Genomic DNA, 14,957 nt, shown 5'->3' with positions numbered 1-14,957 from the left:
GCGCTCGGTCCTAGATTTTCGTCTCGCCTCCTGATTTTTCCTAATAAAAACGTTTGTCTCGGTGAGTGGCCTGCCAGCCGTAGTACCTATGGTATATCTAACCAAAGTACGTGTACCTTTCCCTTTTTGTTTTGTTTGCTTTTGTTGTACTTTTGTTTTGACTTGGTTCGCTTTGTTTTGGTTCCCTTTTTTTCTCGACTGAGAAAGGATGTTTTATTTCTGTTTTGACTGAGCCCCGATTTGGTACGATCACCTACGTCGTTTTATTTTCTCTTTCTTTTCTCTTGTTATGTGTCCCTATCCTTTGGTAAAAACTTGAAGAAGAAGAGGAAGGATTAACCAATCCGATTAATACGAGGTCTCTCGAATGTCTGGAAAAAAAAAAAAAGAACGAAACGAGATTAATTTGATAGAAATGTTCGATGCGTGGAATTATTAATGATATACGTATAATATATTCAATGACTCGTTTGAATACCTTCGGAAATTGGAAATTTGCTGGATTTTTTATTAGAAATTTCTTACTTAAAAGAGTAAAAGTTTTCAAATAGAATGACTTCGATGTTCTTTAACCAAAGCGAATCGACGAGTGAAAATTTCGTCGCTACGAGTCCGTGCAAACGAAAAAAAAGAAAAAAAAAAGAGATTTGCAAATGGATTTGAAGCTGGAAAGCTGTGAAATATGTTTTCCGACGAAAGCTTACGGACTATAAAATGTACGATGGTGGTACGAGAAAAAGGGAAAGGGAGAAAAAGAAATAGAGAAAAATAAAAAAAGTAAGAGAGAGAGAAAGAGAGAGAGAGAGAGAGAGAGAGAGAGAGAGAGAGAGAGAGAGAGAGAGCAATCGTGTAAAAGTGAACTACGAAACGTCGTAGTTCGAACGTTATTATTCGAGCTTGTCGTACTTTGGTGAACGAAAAGAGCACATTGAAAATAGGCGCGGTAATCGGAAACGAAGAGACCGCAGATTCGCCTTCGCCTGGTTTCGTCGACGGACCTATCCTTACTAAAATTCGAGATACTAGGACTGTTGCCAAATAGCGAGAATAAAATAGAAACATGTTGGAAACGTTCTCTCTCTCTCTTTCTTTCTCCATCTCTGTCTCTGTTTATGTTTATCTCTCTCTCTCTCTCTTTCTCTCTCTATAACAAAGAACCTATTTAAGACAACGTTAGCCTTGCTACAAATATTGTGATTATTAATTCGTAGTACATTTCATTTGTTGTTAAATCGTTCTTAAAAGAAATCGAATTATTCCTTTGAGAGAATGAATGATTTCGTTCCGTATCTTCGTTTCCTGAAACTAGCGGACGAATTCTAATACGAATTTAATGTTTCATGAAATTAAAATAGATAATAAATGGTGCACGGAGTGCATTTTAAAGAAAATTATGCATTTGAAGAAAATTAATCCAAAGGAAATAAAATGAATGAGTACGATATCTTATCGATATTTCACAGCAAAGATGAGAAATGTGAAAATAACTTTCCTTACTTAGAAACTTTGTATATACATATATACATATGTAGTAAGTACATACAATACCTACTTACGAAGCGTGTTTCACGTAACACCGCTTATTCGCTTTTAATAAGCCCCAAGGAGACATTACGACGTGGAACGTACGATGAGTATTTCCACTTTATAAATTGAAAGCCAAATCCGGCCGAAGCGTTTTCTCATTTAACTGAAACATCTTTCTCGTCGACTCGCGCGAGAATTAAACGACGTAGTAAATTGATGGTCTCTCTCTTCCTCTCTCTCTCTCTCCCTCTCTCTCTTTCTGTGTGTGTATCTCTCTCTTTCTCTCTCGATCTATCTACTTTCTATCTCTTTACTCTGAAAACTCAGTATGACAAGTATATGCAGGATATTTACAACATAACTATCTGTAAATATACTAACGTCAAGCATATTTCCGGGCTCACGGCTGGTACCGTCGGTGTCGGCTCTCTCTCTCTCTCTCTCTCTCTCTCTCTCTATCTCCCTACCCCTCATATTTATACTTTACACCAGAACCACGCCACGTTAAATCGTATTTTCTCCTACTATTCTCGTCTCTAACGCATCGTTTCATACGAATCGAATGGGACGGTGGAACATTTTTTAACGCTTCTTTACCTCTTCTGTAAGAGAAAGAGAGAGAGAGAGAGAGAGAGAGAGAGAGAGAAAGAGAGAGGACAGGGGAGACAGAAAAAAAAGAAAAAGAGTCGTCGTCTCTCGTTTCGGTCACCGAATTTCAGTCGTCCCGAGCCACGTTTCGGGCTCCCTACCAAAAGCAGTCTATCCGATCTCATACAAAAAGAAAACGTAAGACTTCTTCTCTAAAAGTTTTCCCTTCTCCAAGACATTTAGCAGAAAGTAATAATTAATGGTTCATGGTAAAGAAAAAGTTTACTGGCAAACAGACCAATAAACTCTTTGAACGTACCACCGATTATATCCTTCGCGATTTAATAAAGATCCGAATTACTAAGGAAAACGATAGTCGAGATAAGTATTCGAGTCGCATCCAAGTTTTTAATCATCGGTCAGATCCGACGTAATTCGATATTTTTGATAATAAGCGATATAAAGTAATAGATTATCATTCTGTAATTAAACTCGAGTTAATTGCTTCGATAACAATATCGAGCCAATCGAACTAACTTACGTCGAATTCGGAAACTAATCTTTGAAATTTGGCGGGCAACATATCAGGCGTCGCAAATTCACGAAACTAATTAATTCCATTTCTATTCGAATAAACTCGCATTGAGAATTCTAAAGTCTCGTTTTGGACTCGAGTATAGGAAGTGCGAGAACGAGGATGCATTATTGGCGCTCAGCCTCGTTCGCAACCCATCGTTTTTCTCTTTCACGTTTTTCTCTTTCCGTTCACCTTCGTCGAGGTGCACACTTCGATCGTTCTTCATGACGTTTACAATACTTTTTTTCCTCTCCATATCGAAGTACACAAATCTTTTCACGCTCTAATTGACGCCCGTTGTCGATCGTATTCTTCGTTTCCTCGTACGGATGGCTTTTGTGATTTTTCCTTCCATCTACCATTTTCTTTCTACGAAACTTTCCGTGTTCGTTCGATTACAGATCGTCCTATCTACCACCTCCTACGTATCGATCAGTTCGATAAAAATCCGTTGTCCGATCAACGCAATCCTCTCGAACGAATAGCAAAAAAATACCGTACAGGGGCTTTACAATCCCTATTCATTTCTGATGAAAACTACAAAATTCATTTTGATATTATTTTATAAAAAAGCCAATGTAACAACGTAATATCCACAGATTTATAAAATCATAAAGCAGAAGAAAGTAAAAGGAAGTGAATGAGTTATGTGTGTGTGTGTGTGTGTGTGTGTGCGCGCGCGCGCGCGTGAATAGAAATGAAAAATGAGTCTATAGTAATGAAATGGTCTTTTTCGTTCAGTTTGTTAATATTTTTTTTCTTTCTTTTTTTTTTTGGCAATCCATCCTCGACCGATATATCAATACATATTTTTTCAACGTTGACTATTTATTTTATAATAAAAGAAAAATTTTTTTTAAAACAGAACAAAATAGTGAAAGAGGATGAGGTAATTTCAGTCGGGCAGATAGAATTGGCTCGAGCTCGACGAAAAATTTAAACCGACTTGTTTCAACGATGTCCAGAGATTGTTGAAGTGTCTGCATGGATGCATTTTCGCTCGTTCCTAGCCGAGTTTGTGGAAAAATGGAAATGGCAAACGTGGACGCTATTACGTGTCGACTTCTATCTCCGATTCTACCGAGTACAGTTCTTCGTAAGTGGATCTTGCGTTTTCCGAAGCTTGTTTCTTTAAAGATGTGTGCGCGAATAAAGAAAACAAGAGAAAATAGAAAGAAAGGGAAAGAGGAAAAAGAAAAAGGAAAGAACAAGGAAAAAGAAAAACCGAGAAAGGATCGTAACGTTTAAAAGAGAATGCAAATGGAAGGAGCTTTAACGTTGGCATAAAATTTTCATTGACCGTTTAAAGTGTCTCGTTTAAATATAATCGAAAGGCCATTGTATGTAACAACCATGCTTATAAAAATTTAAACAAAAGAAAAATAGTCGATTTAAAAAAGCGTCCACGTATGATGCAATATACAATATATAGAAAAATAAATAAAATAAAAGGCAAAGCGATCGAATATGCAACGAACAATCTAATAGAAATGTGCGTGTGCATGGGCGCACGTGCACGTTTGTGTGCACGCGTGATTCGTGTTTTACGTGTTTACTATAATAATGACTAGTATTGAAGTTACATCGTTGACAATACGTCGTTACGTCTACTATTGTCGTTATCGGATTAAGTAGAACATTAAGTTATTCAAATGATTCTATACCCCTAGCTATATCCTGCCTAGGATTTTGCAGATGATAAACTTCGATAAGAGAAACTGAGTTTGAATGGCATTAGGAAGAACGATTCACGATGATTTATTACTTCATAAAACTGTCTCGTTTCGTTCCTCTCCTTTCTCATCTTTTTGTTTTTTGATAACTCAGGTAATAAACGAACTTGGCAAATCGTTTCAAAGAACGTACTTTGCATAATTGCTATTCAACTCTCTGGAAGTTCGTCTCACTTTCCGTAATAGGAAAAGCATCGTCCTGTCCTCTCTCTCTCTCTCTCTCTCTCTCTCTCTCCCTCTCTCCCTCTCTGTCTATCTATCCACCTATCTATCCACCTATCTACCTATCTATCTATCTATATTTCTATTTCTCATCTTGCCAAGAGATATGAATCAAAATGTTTTAATAGAAGACGATCAATGAACAAAGTGTATTGAATGCGGACAAGATGTAACAACTATTATCGCAGAATAGCACGACATACGTCGGCTCGTACGATAGATCTAACCGTCAGCAGAATGCAATTAATCAAATCGCGCGTTCTACCCCTTTATCGTGGGTTACATAAACTTGACTTAGACTAATTATCGTCAATGGTAACACGACACGGATTAAAGTGCGAGAAACGTCGCTCGTGCTTCGTGCACGCGAAACGAGCTGAAATCATTTCATTCCTCTATCTCTCTGACCGATGATAAATCAGAATCCAGCTGAGAGCATTATTAGTAAAATATAATAAAATCGTTATCGTTCTAAATATCGACGGTTTGATTGAAAGTTGATTTAAATGTAATAAGTGACTTATCTACGAAACCCAACACAATCTTCTCAGTATAAACAGGCAATTCTTTATCGGTATATACATTAACATTGAAAAAACATTACGGAAAAAGGATTTTTGAAAACGACGAGGAAGTAAATTTCTCGCCTTCTCTGTAAGATTGACTCGGTCTACGAATTAGCAATTCAAATATCCGGAAGTACATTCGTAGGATCGCGGTGGATTAAAGTGTCAAGCCAACTCCTGTATTGGCTGAAAGCGATGGCTCGGACGACTTCGTTCACTCTGTGAATTATGTAGACATCGGTGTGCAGCAACGGCCGTTATCGACGAAAATCGGGTCACGAACGGGCGTAGCCATGTACAGAGTAAGCAAGAGGATAAGAGAGAGAGCGAGAGAGAGAGAGAGAGAGAGAGAGAGAGAGAGACTACTCCCCGAAATGTGCCCTTAATATTAAACCCTTCGAGCGAAGAACACAACTACGGCAATGTCTCTTCTCGCGTTTCAAACTCTCTCCTTACGGCACGAGCCACTGTAATAATTTATTACAAAGAATTTCTTCTTTTTATTTATAAAACGATGTGGAGCTTACGATCGCAAAAGATTTGTTCGATCTTCTGATCGTAAGCATTTGTAACGTGCTCGACTTACGCCAAAGAACGTACACAAGTATACCTTATATCCTCCCACCTTCCTTCTTCTCCATTCCACTCTCTATGTCTCTCTTTCTCTTTCTCTACTTCTTTCAAAGAATATTACCCTCTCGATCGATGAAAGAGAAATTGGAACAAAGATCCGAGATATCGAAGTTCTTTTCAAGAAAGAACCGAGCTTGATCGATTATTACAAGGAAATCGACATTCCGCGAGTCAAGACGCAAGCTAGTGAAATACAAAGGATCTGGAATGTCTCTCGTATCTCTCTGTTTCTCTCTCTTTCTCTCTATTTATCTATCTTTTTCTGTTGTTCTTCTAAAGAAAAGATAGTTTACAAAAAGTATGAAAATATGAACAGTTTGCAAGTACATTACGATTTACTTTCGAGCTTGCGTTGGACGACCACTCTTTTCCTTTGCTGCTAATGTCCCAAATGAGCAATACGATTATAAAGATCTCTCTCTCTCTCTCTCTCTCTCTCTCTCTCTCTCTCTCTCTCTCTCTCTGACGTCGGGTTACAAAGGCGAAACGAAACTTAACTTTATTCCAACTACGTTCGTGTATGGGCGCGTAACGCGGCCGCTTTGCGGCACAGCGAATTTCTCGTCGTTAGATTAAATGTATTACGCGAAAGAGAAGCAACCCTTTTTATATCTTTCTCTCTCACTTTCTCCACACCTGTCTCTGTCTCTTTCTTTCTCTATCAAGCTCCAGAGAGTTTCTTTTCCTTCCTTCTCTCTCTCTCTCTCTCTCCCCCTCTCACTCTCTTGTCTTCTCTGTCTCATAGTGGCATCCTCTCCACGTGGCAAGCCGCGGTCTGGTTATTGTCGAATTCAATTACGATTTTGCGAAGAGGAAACGCGGTTGCGGTGCGCCGAGCAACTTTGACGAAGGTCGTAACGGCGTCTCCTTCATGAGAGCCGCAGGGCTTGTTGTTATTTGATCGACGAGAGCGACATGACCGTACCAAAAAGAGAGCTCAACCCTTATCGAATATTCCTCGTTCAGTGAATAATTTTCGAAGCATATGCAACGATAACGAGGTAAGGGACGAATATGCGACGATGGAAGAACGAGCGTAAAATGTGCTGATAAATAACAAGATACTTTCCAAGAAAAATATTATCGAAAAAAAAAATTTTATATATATATATATATACATGTATAAGAAAGAAGAAAAAGAGATAAAGTTACGAAATAGTCGGAAATAAATCATTTTGTTTTCTGAATTATGAAAAAAGATAAATGTCACGAAAACTGAAGAACGCAGTTTGAATTATTTGCTTTCGAATACATCTATCTTCGGGTTCATTTTTCACTGGAAATTGTTATTTTAGGTAACTTAATTTATTTCGTTCTATGTTATATAAATATCGGTAGAGATATATGGAGATCGAGAAAACGAATTGAAATTCGTACCTGCTCGTTCTCGATAAACGTCCATATAGCGTAACATTAATTTCGAAACGTAATCGATCGATCGACGATCAGTTAGCGTCGAGCAGAACGTTTGAGCCTCGATTCGATAGGATATTTTCGTTCGCACTGCTGACTGAGAATGCTCGTAGACGTCGAGGTAAGCCGACGGCTCATATCGGTACGATCGATGCGTCACGATATAGCTCGGTAACTACATTATCGCGTTTAGTGCTTGGACTCGATCGTGATTTATACCTATCGAGGTACCTATACCTTCTCACGACGAAAATTACGATAACCAGAGCTTTAATCGTTTTCAAATCGCATTGTAATTTATCGTCCGAACGATCGAATTCTACGATTAATAGGAATTCAAGGAATCAAAAGGACGATGATCTAATCGAACCTCGCAAATGATCGCGTGGATTAAAAGAGCTTTTCCCGTGATTAAAATCGACGTTAAACTATTACTTTAGAAAATTTCATCCGATCCTCTATGATCAAGCATATCTATTATTTCCTTTCTCCTTTTTTTTTAAATGTAAAAATTATTTTCAATTTGAAAACGGAACACGAATGAAATATAAAAAAGAAAATGAGTATTCTCTCTGGAGCAAATTAAATTACAACCTTAATCATTCAAAAATCACGACACGTAATACCCGATCCACTCGCTCTCTTTCTAATCATTTTGATACAAGAAAAAATAATCCTGGAACGTTGAACAACGTGTGACGAGACTTCAATTATACCGTTGCAAGTTCTAACGAATCTTTGACTAAAAGACATCAAACATACGGCATGGAATATGTCGTATTAAATTAATAATCGAGTAAAAAGGTTCAATATCCTGTCCAACGTTTTCATATTACCTTTACGCTCGCGATGAATTTTATAGCAATGTGTACGAAATGATATATATAGACACGTGTACGTACGTTTACGTCGTTAAACGATAATAAATCCGAGTGTGCTACGTTAATTCGCAGACGCCTTTAATGGACGGCACGGATTTAAAAGGCGTAGAACGAACTCCGTCTCTCTCTCTCTCTCTTTCTCTCTCTCTCCCTTGAATCCGACCATTGCTTTAATGGTTTATAAAAGAGAGAGAGAGAGAGAGAGAGAGAGAGAGAGAGAGAGAGAAAGAGAGAGAGGGTAGAAGCTGTAATCGGGAAAAGGATAAATCTTCGTTACAACACGCTTCCAACGAAACCAAGCGCTCGGTAGGTGGAATTGATACGACGCGACTACGCTGCCAGTATTTCGCGAATAATTAACGTCGTTAATGCGAGACGCAAGTAATAACACGAGGACTACGACGAGGACGAGTAGAAGGAGGATATAACACGAGGAGAACGTAGAGACGAAGGGGTAAAACGACGTTGCTAGAACACTGAAATAGGAATGACGTCGACCAAGTGAATTTGACTGTGAAATGAGCCACTGGGGAAGGACGCGTGCTGTGATTTCGAAGGATTAAACGGACTTCGAGAGGGCGGCCACCTTTCCTTTCCTTCTTCTCCCTTCATCCCTTCTCTCTCTCTCTCTCTCTCTCTCTCTCTCTCTCTCTCTCTCTCTCTCTATCTCTATCTCTCTCTCTTTCTCCTATTTCTCTCCCTTTCCTTATCTATATATTTAATGGATCCTTGCCAAGATCAAAGAGCCAAATTCGTAGTACTTTGAATAGTTAGATAGTAATCAAGTATCTAGCGATTCCTTGTAACATTTGTTGACAATGTTTCCCATGAATAATGTCAGGTTAAATCTGTACTCCATTTTTCACGATAAAAATATCCTTGATATCAATTATTTTTTGCATGAATGAAATTGCACGCGCACCCGCAGGAGAAATACGAAAGGAGAAATATTGAATATCGAAGAACGTATCCTCGAGTAATCACAATCTGGATTTTTTATCGCATGCTTCATAAATATTCGGTTCCTTAAACAATGTCTTAACAATTAACGCGACTCCCAAAATCCAAATGCTCGACCTTGGCATTCACGAATCGATCTTTGTTTTTTGCTACAATTGCATCGCCTTTCTTCCGATCTTTTCTTACCGAACGATGAGATCCTTTATACATGACTGCGGACTTTGTCCTGACTTCTTCAAAGAAGAACACCAGGACGAGATTGGATCTCGAAGAATATTGCCCGGTGACATCGAAATTCTCTCAAATATAACGCGACCCATTTCGGTAGAACGACCTCAAGGCCCGTCCTCTCGCCCATTTTACTTCCGTTTCTTAAATTATTTCCGCTTTTGCGAATATTTAACTTAGAAGCCGAGTTATTAATTTGTTACTCACTCGTTCTACAATTTTATTAATCATCCATTTTGTTAATAAATAATTTCAAACGAAAGGTCAAAGCTATTCCATTATTCCTTTACCAAACTCCATTTCTAAATCACGATATAGTATAATAAAGCTGTTTAAACGAAGCATTCCACGATAATATTAATACGATAATTCCCTATTATACGTGTCCTGATAATCTAGAAAAAAAACTTTTTTTAAAAAGCACGAATTCAAGCAAAAGCATTTTCCGTCACGCACTATTCCATTCAATATTATTATTCCTACATATTCTCGATCAAACGTATCGAATGACCATTCGTAGTATAAATCATGCAAATATCTTGATAAAAGAGGAAAGAAAAAAGAGGAAAACATCTTCTCTTAGTTCGAAGGGAGGAGAAGAGAGAAAAGATAACATCGTTGGATTAGCATACCCTTACGTTTTCAAAGGCAGTCACGACATAATTCAGACATATCTAACAAAATTCCGAGTAGCGGTACTATAAGGAAAGAAGAAGAAGAAGGAGAAGGAGAGTAAGAGGAAGGAGGAGGAGAAGAAGGAGAAAGAGGAGGAGGAGGAGGAGGAGGAGGAGGAAGAGGAGGAGAAGGAGGAGGAAAAAAAGCAGAATAAGAAAAGAAGAAAGAGGATAAAGGTCAAAAGCGTCGGAAAAATTTCCAAGAGAGCAAGCTCCGATTATATCCGGACACCTTACAAGCGGGAATTTCAAAAGGAAGGCGAAACTGTCAGGACAGCTCGCCGTAAGTCATTTCTTTTACTCTCTATTTCTTTCTTTCCCTCTCTCGCTCGCTCGCTTTTGGTTAGCTATTCGCGAAGGTAGACACTCATAACTCGTTTAAGTGAATACACAAAGGGGAAACATTTAAACTCGAGCTAAATGTTTTTTACTCGCTCAACGTTATTCTCTTCCCTCCTTTTTTCTTCCTCTTTCTCCTCTTCTCCTCCTCTTTTTTTTTTGCTTCTTCGTTCCTTTTTTTTGTTATTTTTTTTTTATTGTTATTATCATTATTATTACTATTTCTTTATTCGGTGAAATTTCATGGAAAAATGCGACGGAAGTTTTCGGTCGAGCTTTCTAGCCGTTTCTGAAAGCCACATGATTTATCGTTCCGGCTGCCCTCTTAATGTCTCCTTCGGTCCGACGAGATCGACGATCCTCTTCGAAAGGCGAACACCTTCGTCACGATTTACTCGTTGAGGTCGATCCCATTTTCTTCGAACGCGATAGCTCGCGTGTCACCATCCCATGGGGATAAAGAGAACAAGAGATAAAGAAAAAGAAATCGAATTAATGCTACGAACGGATAATCATCGTTCTCTCCTAACTACGAATTTTCACGTTAACGTTCCAAGTTTCGCAATGATAGGATATATATAAAAAAATGTAGTAACGTAAAGACAATGATGACTTTGATAAAACGAGGAAGAGAAAAATTGAAAAGTATTGCTCCTCTCCTCCTTGTTCGTATAGCTTCAAACACTTTACAAGTTTTATTACGGTATCTTCTACGTATCTACATCGAAGACAGAGATCTTTTCTCGTATTCCATAATACAATACTTTACGAAAGAGAAGGAGACATTGATATCGATATTTTCTTAGTATCCATAGTTCCTACACGTAGGTATAGGTATAACAATATCGATATGATGCATCGGATCATACTAGTATCGATGTTATAAATTTTCTCTTATTGGAACCTTAACACTCATAGAGAGAAAGAGAGAGAGAGAGAGAGAGAGAGAGAGAGAGAGAGAGAGAGAGGAAGGAGAAGAGAAGCGAAGATGAAAAGAAATTTGATCTTAAAATCTCTTTGAAATGTCATTGGAATTTGAAAAGAATTTATTTAATAAGACATACGGTATTCCAACTATCATCGAGTCGTGACAAGGATTTTTTCCATAAATAGAATATTAAAATCATTTTGAAATATTTTTTGACCGATCGATGCTATTTCATCCTTCATCTTCTCCGTAAAGAAATTAAAATCAATATCGATGCGATGGCTCGACTTCGCTTGTGACGTTAAACGAATAGTCGAGAAACATTCGGGTACGTCGAACGTATTAATTAATTTATTTCGTAATAATATATTCGTCGTTTCTCGGCGTAAGCCGAAAACCTCTTAAACCAATAAAGTCTTCAGAGCAAATTTAAACCATATTCTACAGCGAGAAAGCGGTGCCGAAGTTTCGGTGCAACGCGCTGATTGTATTGCCGCATCCGCTTTGTCGTTTCTCGCTGGTGGGGGAGCAACGATTTTACAAAAGACCGATTCGACGAACTAGTGCAATTATTATAGAGGGAGTTTCGTAAACGAGGACCAAACGAGTGAGTACTCTTCGTACCTACGCGAAGTATATCACTTACATCTGCATATGTATATATATATTCGTACAAACACCCATACTGATACATTTACACATATACATACAAGTCTATCTACATTTACGGTATTTAGACGTCCTTTGGCAGTCGTAATCAGCAATGGCAAAGGTTAAAATGGTGAGGCTGATGTTACTAATTTCCCATGAACCGCGCGTGCAACCGTGTCAAAGTTTCTCTCTCTCTCTCTCTCTCTCTCTCTCTCTCTCTCTCTCTCTCTCTCTCTCCTTCTCTTTCTCAGTCCTCTCTCGAAGTTTCAAAGCGAACTCACGATACATCCTCGCCACCTCGGTTATACCTTTCCGTTCCAGCTCGTTTTCGCTTCTACGTTTCTGTATTCGCATGTCGCTGCGTTATGTTGTAGGAAAAAAAAAATATTTTCCGAAAATAAAACAGTGATATTAGATTCTTCGATCGCAACTATTAATTCATTAATTCGATACATTACGTAGAGATTCGAATAGACAATTATTCGAGATAATTTAATTATCATCGAATTCGTAACATCTATATATAGTCGTATTCTATTGTATCGTAGATGCAGCTTATTAATTATTTAACTAAATCTATACACGTATATTTCGTTAATACGATACGAGTTAATTTCTATTTGGATAGATAACAAAACACGTACCTTCGTAAATTAATAATTAATATCAGCTCTCAACGTCGATGACAAACATCCTAATCGTGTAGACGCGCAACTTGTATTTCTCGATTCATAGGAATTACATCGTTGTTGAAATCGATCTTCTGAAGAGGGAATTCGAAAGACGAGAAGTGGTTAGTCCCTAACGTGGTCTGACTCTATTATTATCAGTGACGTAGCAAGTAACGATAAAGTTCGGCGCCGTCTGCTCTGACGGATAACTGTGGAGCGGACACATCGTCGAAAGTTCGAAACATCCTCTCTCTTTCCCCCTTCGTCCTCTCTATTCGATATCCTACGAAGAGATATCTAGGACTTGGAATATTCAGTGAGTGTAAGTATCGAGCATGCCAGAATACATACCATTTCCAAATCCCATGGGCAATAACCACTATCTAGAAGGAGCCAACACGTGCTCATTCGCTTTCTTCTTGATCAGAAACAAGGGAAAGGTCAAAGGAGAAGTCCACGTCCACTAATTTTCGGAGATTTACCACTTTCGGATTTCCGATATCCCAAAAAGGTCTACTACGTTGGCTCGTCCCATTTCCCAATACTCCAGAGTTTCTTCTCCCTCCTTTCTCTCTCTCTCTCTCTCTCTCTCTCTCTCTCTCTCTCTATTTTTCTCTTTATTCTTTCTTTCAGCCGCAAAAAGCCACGTCGTCGTCGTCGTCGTCGTCGCTGTGTCTCCCGCAAACGAGACTCGAAGGAAGGGAGTAAGTCCGGAAGAGCAAAAGCTTCGGGTTAAAGCTTAGAAACTCGGTATCCAGGTCACACCCTGAGCTCGGCAAGAGCGTGGGATTTTCTGTGGTGACAGGTATCGGAGAGGGAAAGAGACAGAGATAGAGAGAGAGAGAGAAGAAGACGGAAAGAACGTGGCTAGAGACAAGATGACCGTAGTCTCGCCATTGTCTAATTTCAAGAAGGGTTCTGCCAAGAGAAGCGAGCAAGGATGTTCCTTGAATCTTTGATGCTTTTTCGCCGATGTTCTTTCGAACGTCTGACGGAATCTCGTCGACTCGTTGATTTTCAATGCCCCTGCTGCTGTCGTTTGCTGAAATAGACTTTTCAACGAGATATATAAGATCGTGCCTCCTTCGAAATCGTAAGAATTTTTAAAGGTTATCGAAAAATATGCCGATAAAAATAAAATCGATTATAAACGTTATCACCGTAGTCGTAAAGTAACGATAAATAATAAAGTTATAGATGAACGAACGATTATAAACGATGTAAACAATAATTGTTATTTTTGTACATCTTCAAATATTAAAAAAAAAAAAAGATGATAATTTTAATAGAATAAAACGCTTTAATGGAATATGCAAAACACAGAGTCTATTACAATCTTCGATAATGGACATGATTGGAAACGAATCGATTCCTCTAGTTTGCGTAATTCGTAACGAGAATATCGATCGATCGTAGGACGTCAAATATTTAAACGTCGAAATGATCGCGTCAACCGAGAGCCATTGCAAAGCCGCGAAACGCATATACGTGTGTGCGAGTGTGTCTGACAGGTAAAGGCTTTAATCCGCGACGTATACAATGTAAGACACGACAATACCCAATCTATCTCGATTAGAACGTGGATATTGTGATTGAATGCTAAAGGCAAAATGACGAAAGCAAATGGGTTTGATAGAATAGGATTTACTCCCAAAGTTTCTGGACGTTGTAGGTCAAGGAATCCTTCTTGCGAGATCTTGATCGTTTAATTAATATCGAATAGGATGATCGTCACGGTCTCGGAATAATGTGATTACGTGTAACCTCGTACGTATAAAATTTTAAGAGAAACGTGTAACACGATTGAAATAATAACGGAGTAAGACAATCGATTATAAATAAAATATTCGAGTGAAATCATGAAATTTGAAGGAAAATAAAAGAATTAAAAATAATATCGTGAAAGATCCATCAGGCAAAATAAGATCGGTCGAAAGTGCATTGGCCTACTTGACGAGAAATTCGTTCCCATAAATATCATTCGGACGATATAACGGTCATTGTTTGCTAATAACAATTCGCCGAGATGTACGGATTTGATTCGAACGACAGTCCATTCAAAATCGTTTCCTTTTACTGTCATGATACACGGAAATCGAAGAATTTCTACAAATAAGTTCTACACGTTCACATTTTCCGTTTGATCCATTTCCTCTGCTATCTTTCAACCGGCTGAATTCTTGGTGCATGCACACGCATACACATATACGACACGAGTATGAAACTTTTCAGCAAGAACGTCGACCCATTTCGCTCGACGTCCCGTCTCGTTCCGGTTGCGTTTCCACGACAGTCCGTAATCGTCGAGAGTCGCCCCCTTTAAAATATCGCCTTACCTTGGGCACACATACACGTACACACACACA

General features: G+C 38.5%; 1 long non-coding RNA gene across 1 annotated transcript in view; it reads right to left on the bottom strand.

Moving 5' to 3' along the window:
- The window catches only part of LOC122634957, a 14,040-nt gene extending 293 nt beyond the window's left edge, over window positions 1-13,747 (bottom strand). Inside the window, exons 1-3 of the long non-coding RNA XR_006328523.1 lie at window positions 12,565-13,747; window positions 117-371; window positions 1-40 (exon numbers count right to left, since the gene is read on the bottom strand). The exon at window positions 1-40 is cut by the window's left edge and continues 293 nt beyond it. This is a non-coding gene — a long non-coding RNA (uncharacterized LOC122634957). The remainder of the gene's footprint in view (window positions 41-116; window positions 372-12,564) is intronic.
- Between the last annotated feature and the right edge of the window lie 1,210 nt (window positions 13,748-14,957).

Source organism: Vespula pensylvanica, chromosome 16 (assembly GCF_014466175.1).
Source record: "Vespula pensylvanica isolate Volc-1 chromosome 16, ASM1446617v1, whole genome shotgun sequence".
NCBI classification, from domain to species: Eukaryota; Metazoa; Arthropoda; class Insecta; order Hymenoptera; family Vespidae; genus Vespula; species Vespula pensylvanica.
This window is presented reverse-complemented; position numbering and strand designations above follow the sequence as displayed.